This window comes from Saccostrea echinata, unplaced genomic scaffold, assembly GCF_033153115.1.
Source record: "Saccostrea echinata isolate AGI-Se365-2 ecotype Australia unplaced genomic scaffold, CSIRO_AGI_Sech_v1 ptg000001l, whole genome shotgun sequence".
NCBI classification, from domain to species: Eukaryota; Metazoa; Mollusca; class Bivalvia; order Ostreida; family Ostreidae; genus Saccostrea; species Saccostrea echinata.
Genome location: NW_026889750.1, coordinates 5,418,688 through 5,425,998, shown reverse-complemented (window position 1 = coordinate 5,425,998; position 7,311 = coordinate 5,418,688). Strand labels below are relative to the sequence as shown.

Genomic DNA, 7,311 nt, shown 5'->3' with positions numbered 1-7,311 from the left:
AGGTAATGCAGGTTCAAGTTTTTATGAATCATAGGTCGGGGGGGGGGGGGGGGGGGGCTCTGTTTACATGGAATTTAAGGGGAGAGAATATAAAAATATAAAAATCTTCTTCTTAAATAGGGGGGGGGGGGGCTCTGTTTACATGGAATTTAAGGGGAGAGAATATAAAAATATAAAAATCTTCTTCTTAAATAGTCATACTAATATACCATCATCCTCATGTAGTGCAGATTTATAGTTGTTCAAATCATGTTTTGGGCTAGGTTAGGCTAAAATGAGGATTCAGGGTTATACCTTGGAATAAATATGAAAATTTCTTTTAATCATTTCAAAAGTAGCAGGATCACACTAATTCATACTGATATGCAAACATTTCCAATTCATGTGGATTCATGTTTGTTTGAAGTATGGAGCCTAGGCCTAAAACTTATAGATATCCAAGAATTCGAGATATTGAGAGTAAAATAGTTAAAGAATAAGTGATGGGGGCTTCCAAATCACTTTGACATATCCATGGTATTCAAGATATCTGTGTTCAAGATACCGAAGTTCAACTGTATATTGGAAAAAAAAAAGCTTTTAAAAATCTTCTTCTCCAGAACAGGACAGGTATGTTAATTAAGGCTGCACCTAGGTATTCTGACTTTGAGAAAATTACGTCACAATAAGCAATATGATGTGAACTTTAGTGCAAGTGATTTGTTAATATTTGCATTTCAAGATTCAGTTGAATAGAAACATGCAGAAATAAATGAAAACAAAATGTTGTTAATTTTTTTTATATCTGTCAGGGGTTAAATACTTTAACTGGTGACGTCATTAACTGTTTATTATATGTTTTGCCGAGTGAAAATGTAACAAGAATTTTGTCAAGAAAGCATGTAAACAGATATGTTAAATGAGGGTTTAGAAGCAAATATCTTGAATATTGTGTGCGATTCATATGGAATTAAAGTGTGGTGATCTATTTTCATCAATGATTTCTTTTAATGAAGACAAGCAGCTGTTCACAAATTCCTGTCAGCCTTTTTCCTGTCATTCTTGACAAGTTCAACATATTTATACACTGGATATGTTGAAACATAATATTTGCCCAGTTCAAAAGCTTGCATTTTATAATACTTAGGAAGTGCTGCTAGAATCATGTGGTAAGCATGGGTCCACAAAAATTCTCGGGTTGTGTGTATAAAATGTAAAAATCCTGGTAAGGTTTCATGCAAAGAAGTAGGATTCTAGCAGCACTTTTTAGCTCACCTTGACGAAGTCGAGATGAGCTTATGCTATACCCCCGGCATCGGCGTTGGCGTCCCGGTTAAAGTTTTAGGAGCAAGTCCCATTCCCAAGTAACTATAAGCCCTATCTGGACCAAACTTGCATGGATGATGCATCTAGGGATGGACACTACCACACTTGCTTCGGATGCTGGATCTGACCTAGATTTTCCAAATGAGTGACCAGGTTAAAGTTTTTGGAGCAGGTCCATTTCCAAGTAACTATAAGCCCTACCTGGACCAAACTTGCATGGATGATGCATCTAGGGATGGACACTTCCACACTTGCTTCGGATGCTGGATCTGACCTAGATTTTCCAGATGAGTGACCAGGTTAATGTTTTTGGAGCAGGTCGGATCCATTCCCAAGTAACTATAAGCCCTACCTAGACCAAACTTGCATGGATGATGCATCTAGGGATGGACACTGCCACACTTGATTCGGATGCTGGATCTGACCTAGATTTTCCAGATGAGTGACCAGGTTGAAGTTTTTGGAGCAGGTCCATTCCCAAGTAACTATAAGCCCTACCTAGACCAAACTTGCATGGATGATGCATCTAGGGATGGACACTAACAAACCTGCTTTGGATGCTGGATCTGACCTAGATTTTCCAGATGAGTGACCAGGTTAAAGTTTTTGGAGCAGGTCCATTCCCAAGTAACTATAAGCCCTATCTGGACCAAACTTGCATGAATGATGCGTTTAGGGATGGACACTGCCACACTTGATTCGGATGCTGGATCTGACCTAGATTTTCCAGATGAGTGACCAGGTTAAAGTTTTTAGAGCAGGTCCATTCCCAAGTAACTATAAGCCCTACCTAGACCAAACTTGCATGGATGATGCATCTAGGGATGGACATTACCACACTTGATTCAGATGCTGGATCTGATTTAGATTTTCCACATATGAGACCAGATTTAGATTTTGGAGCAGTCTCATTCCCAAGTGACTATAAGCCCTACCTGGACCAAACTTTCATGGATGATGCATCTAGGGATGTACACTAACAAACCTGCTTCGGATGCTGGATCAGACCTAGATTTTCCACATGAGTGAATTTAGCAATATTTTAACTTAATTAGCATGGATGCTGTATCTAGGGATGAACACTTCCAGACTTTCTTTGGATTCTGAATCTGACTTACATTTTCTAGATGAGTGACCAGGATAATTTTTTTTTGGATTAGCTATATAAAACTATGGCCTGTTATGATTAAACTTGCATAGATGGTGTATTTAAGGAATAAACTTCCAGACTTGCTTTGGATGTTGGAACTGACCAAAATTTTCTTGATTAGTAAACAGTTTTTTGAGCAGGTCTATTTCCAAGTAACTATAAGTCCTACTTAAACCAAACTTGCATGGATATTGATCTTGGGATGTACCCTAACTAGAAAAAAAATATGATGTGAAATTTGCCTTACTTTTAGATAACATTCGTCGAGGTGAGCTTGGTAATCTTTGATTACCTATGTTTTATGGCTTGGATATGTTTTAAAGTACGGTAATTTTTCTTACCTGCAAAAATGACTTAACCCTGGGATAGTGTTGAACTGTTTGCTTTTTTATTAAGGCATATTTCTCTGTTAATAGCAGTCACATTATAAGATGCTGTCATAGTTGAGTGCTTCTTATCCCCTTAGACACTCTGACTTATATACAATAGATGATAATAGTTTATGTCTTAGGCCAAACAAAAAAATATGTGTGGTTCCGGTTACACCTCCAAAAAAATTAGGGTAGGTAGGTAGGGATTTTTTTTGTTTTTTTTTTTGTTTACAAAATGATTTTTCTAGATTTTTCTAAATAATACCTATCACTACTTTGCAAGTGGCTTTTAGATGTGGCATGATAATATACAAGTCAACATTGGTAGGGACACCCTAGTTATGAATATGAAACAAATATTTTTAAATCAAAAATAGTAAACACACTAATAATCTTATTAATTTCTTTTTTGTAAAAAAGAAGTTTGAGGTGAACATCCTTTTTTTAAATCCATGTTTATAAATGAAATTAATGACTTTTATCCAGAGTAATTTTTATTATATATAAAACTAGAAAACAGGCATAGAGTACTGCTAAGAGCTGTCAGAGGAAATATATTTAATATTGTGAAAATGTTAAATTCTTACAATGAAAAATTTTTGCCTCATTGAAGATATACTTCCAAGCTCATTTCTCAAATATATATTGGTACTATGTGAGTTGACTTTATTCAGGTAAAATCAGCTGTCTTGTTTTTCACTTTTCCTCATCAACTGTTTTTTGTTCTACTTTTGGTTTAACAGAAATGATCCTGATTTAATTTATTTCATAATTTACAAGTTAATCTATCTTACACATTGGGCTATTTCTTGCATAATCAATGCAATCAAATGATGTTTTCTCATGCCCTAACTCCCAAAGGCATATTACCTGGCCAGCTGTCTGTGAACGTATATTTATTTAATTTTGGCAAGCAAAAACAAAACAAAACAAAAAAACATGGTGCTGGAAAAAAGGAATGCTATGCTAACTTGCTTTAGATTTAACACTATCAATTGAACACTTGCACAAACTGACTAAGTGTTGAAACGATGTTTTGCATGGAGGCCGCCATTGCTGAAACAAAAACTAATACCGGAGCCGATGACAGAAAGCTGGGAAAATTCCGGAAAAAATGAAAATTGCCGGAAAAAGTTTAGGGTCGGGGGTATAAAATTATGATGGTCGGGTAACCGGAACCACACATATTTTTTTATTTGGTCTTATCATTAGCTTTGATAATTTATCAAAGTTACATTTTTCAGGAAAAAAGGGTAAATTTTACAAGAAATGATCTGGGTGCTGCCTTAACATACCTGCAAGTAGTATCACATTGGTCATATTGATATTCAGCTTTCCCATATAGTGTGGATTCAAGTTTGGTTAACTCATGACCCCTGGGACTATTTTACATAGGAATAAAGAGGGAACAAAATATTTTTAAAAACCTGTGAAAATCAAGTGTGCCATTTTGACTCAGATGAGCATTGTGGCCCATGGATCTCTTTGTTTTTAATTGATTGAAACTTAAGATAATTTATATTGCATAGAATGCTTGTTTCTTTGTAGTGGTTTTGAAATTCAGTGAACTGCTATTACTTAATATAGAATATTAATAATGATCAGAGTGTTGTGTCTACTGTGAATGAAATTACAATAATATAGACTGCTTGGAGTTACATATGTGAATGTATTGATCATGAATTTCTATGAATTTTGTTGTACCTGTCACTATATAAATTTTTTTTTTATTTCATTAAACTGGTACCTGCCATATATTTTGTTAATAGTATTCTGGCAACCACTATAAAAAATATGGAATTCATAAGGAAATTTTTTACATCTGTAATTCTTTTCTTTTTTAGCTCACCTGAGCTGAAAGTTCAAGTGAGCTTTTCTGTTCACCCATTGTCCATTGTCTGTCCGTCTGTCTGTCTGTAAACAATTTTTCAAAACGCTACTCCTCCTACAGTTTTTGCCTGATTTCAATATAATTTGGCACACAAGTAGACTACACAAAGATACATGATTCTGTGTATCGGTTTTTGATTTCGATGAACGGTGTTGCCATGGTTACTAAAAATAGAGATTTCTGAGAAATACTTTCAAAACGCTACTCCTCCTACAGTTTTTGTCTGATTTCAATATTACTTGGCACACAAGTAGACTACACTAAGATACATAATTCTCTTTATCGGTTTTTGATTTCGATGAACGGTGTTGCCATGGTTACTATAAATAGAGATCTTTGGGAAGTACTTTCAAAATGCTACTCCTCCTGCAGTTTTGGTCTGATTTCAGTATATCTTAGCACACAAGTAGAATACACAAAGGTCCATAATTCTGTCTATCTGTTTTTGATTTCTATGAATGGTGTTGCCATTGTTACTAAAAATAGAAATTTCCTTTAAATACTTTCAAAACACTACTTCTCCTACAGTTTTTTTTTATTTCAGTATAACTTGACACACAAGTAGACTACACAAAAATACATAATTCTGTATGTCGATTTTTGATTTCCATGAACGATGTTGCCATGGTTACTAAAAATAGAGATTTTTGGGAAGTACTTTCAAAACGCTACTCCTCCTACAGTTTTGGTCTAATTTCAGTATAACTTAGCACACGAGTAGACTACACAAGATACAAAATTGTCTATATTGTTTGTTTTTTTATTTTGTTGAATGATGTTGCCATGGTTACTAAAATAGAAATTTCTGTAAAATTCTTTTAAAAGGCTACTTCTCCTACAGTTTTAGTCTGATAGCAATAAATCTTAATGATACAAAAATCTCAATAAAACAAAAAAAAAAAAAAACAAAAGACTACACCATAGATCATTATTCTATGTATTGCTGTTGCAAAGTTTCAAGTCCAAGTGCTACTTTCATCTTCTATTTTTATAAGTACAAATCAGTAGGGCTACAGTCTCATCAGAGACTTCTGGTTATTTTCATAAACCAGCACTATGCACAGCTAATTGTGAGAATGGTGGAACCTGTATCAAACCCAATGTCTGCCAGTGTAAACCTGGATACAAAGGAGCCACTTGTCACATAGGTAAAATAGATTTTTCATATTTTTAATTTCTACTGGTCAGAGACCAGAAGCCTATGCGATAGTAAGGTGTCAAGCATCTGTCCTTCTGTGAGTCTGTCTGTCTGTAAATAAAATTTCAAAATACTCCTCTTCCTATGTATTTGGTCCAATTTCAATATAATTTGGTACACAAAAAGACTTGACTAAGATACATAATTCTTTCCTTTGTAGTAATTAGAAACCAGTAGAGCTACAGTCTCATCAGAGACTTCTGGTTTCTTTTTTTACCAGTATCATTTTGGCAAGTTCAAGGTCACATTTAGAAAAATTGATATTGGCATTTTCAGAAAAAAATTGTAAAGGGGTTATAATTTTGGAGCTTGTTCACAGTAATTGAATTATATAGGCATAGTTCAATTATAGTATACAGGCAGAATCCATAACAATTCTGCCATAACTGGAAGGTATTTTTGAATCCTTAATAAAAGTTTTGCAGATTTAGATTTTACTGACTTATACTTAAAAAAGTCACATAAGTATAAGCATCAGGGCGACTATACTTTATGATATTACAATTTTTCGTAGCATGTATTACCAGTACACAAAAAATATAAGTATGTGTATGTACATGTAATAACCTTTTTATCTTGAATTCAAATAAAATAAAGATATTGAAAATACTGATACATTGTTTTATTGACTTGGGAATAAAATGCTTTGTCATTGTTGAAATGTGGGTACATGCATATACACTGTACCAGTAAGTAATTAAACTCCATTTAAAAACAAGTAAATGTGCAGAAAGTGCAAAAGTCTGTGCATCACTTTCCATGGCCTGGAATTCTTCAAACGGGACAGAATAGGTTTGGTAGGACACCCTCATATTCTCAACTTTTTTCTTAGGTAGTTTCTTCTTGTGATTCACCTGTGAAATTATTATTTTAAAAATAAATATAACAAAATGTAGTAATTTAACTATGATCATTCAAATGTCAAGTAAACAGCTAAGCAAATAAGGAATAGATAATATAAAACTAAAAAAAAAAATATGAAAGTGAGAGAGGGCCTAAGGGTTTAATTATTTATTCATAATGGGAGTAAACAAGCTTGAAAGACACACAGTTCAATCTTAGAACATGTACCTGGTATGTCTTAAATTTTAAGTTCATATACAGTATGTAGGTGTCAACCTTTCATCAGCTACTTCTGTATATAATATTGAAGTGTTTTAATTTGTAAGACAGGGTGAATTAAAGTTATACATGTATTTATTTATGTGTATTTAACACATCACCATATATGTGATGAATGGTCCACAAACAAACTTATTTTGTATGATCTCATACTAACTACATGTGTCTTCCTTCTGTGGCCAAATACGTATAAAATTTGAAAGCTAAGACTATTACAAAGAAAACTAATATTGTTGACCGAGTGATATCCAATTTCCACATAAATGTTCAATGG

General features: G+C 33.8%; 1 long non-coding RNA gene across 1 annotated transcript; it reads left to right on the top strand.

The window, feature by feature from the left end:
• Positions 1-165: 165 nt before the first annotated feature.
• On the top strand, positions 166-6,526 carry LOC133182350 (uncharacterized). The gene is made up of 2 exons (XR_009720539.1): positions 166-1,158; positions 6,257-6,526. It is a non-coding gene; the product is annotated as an uncharacterized LOC133182350 (long non-coding RNA).
• Positions 6,527-7,311: the final 785 nt, after the last annotated feature.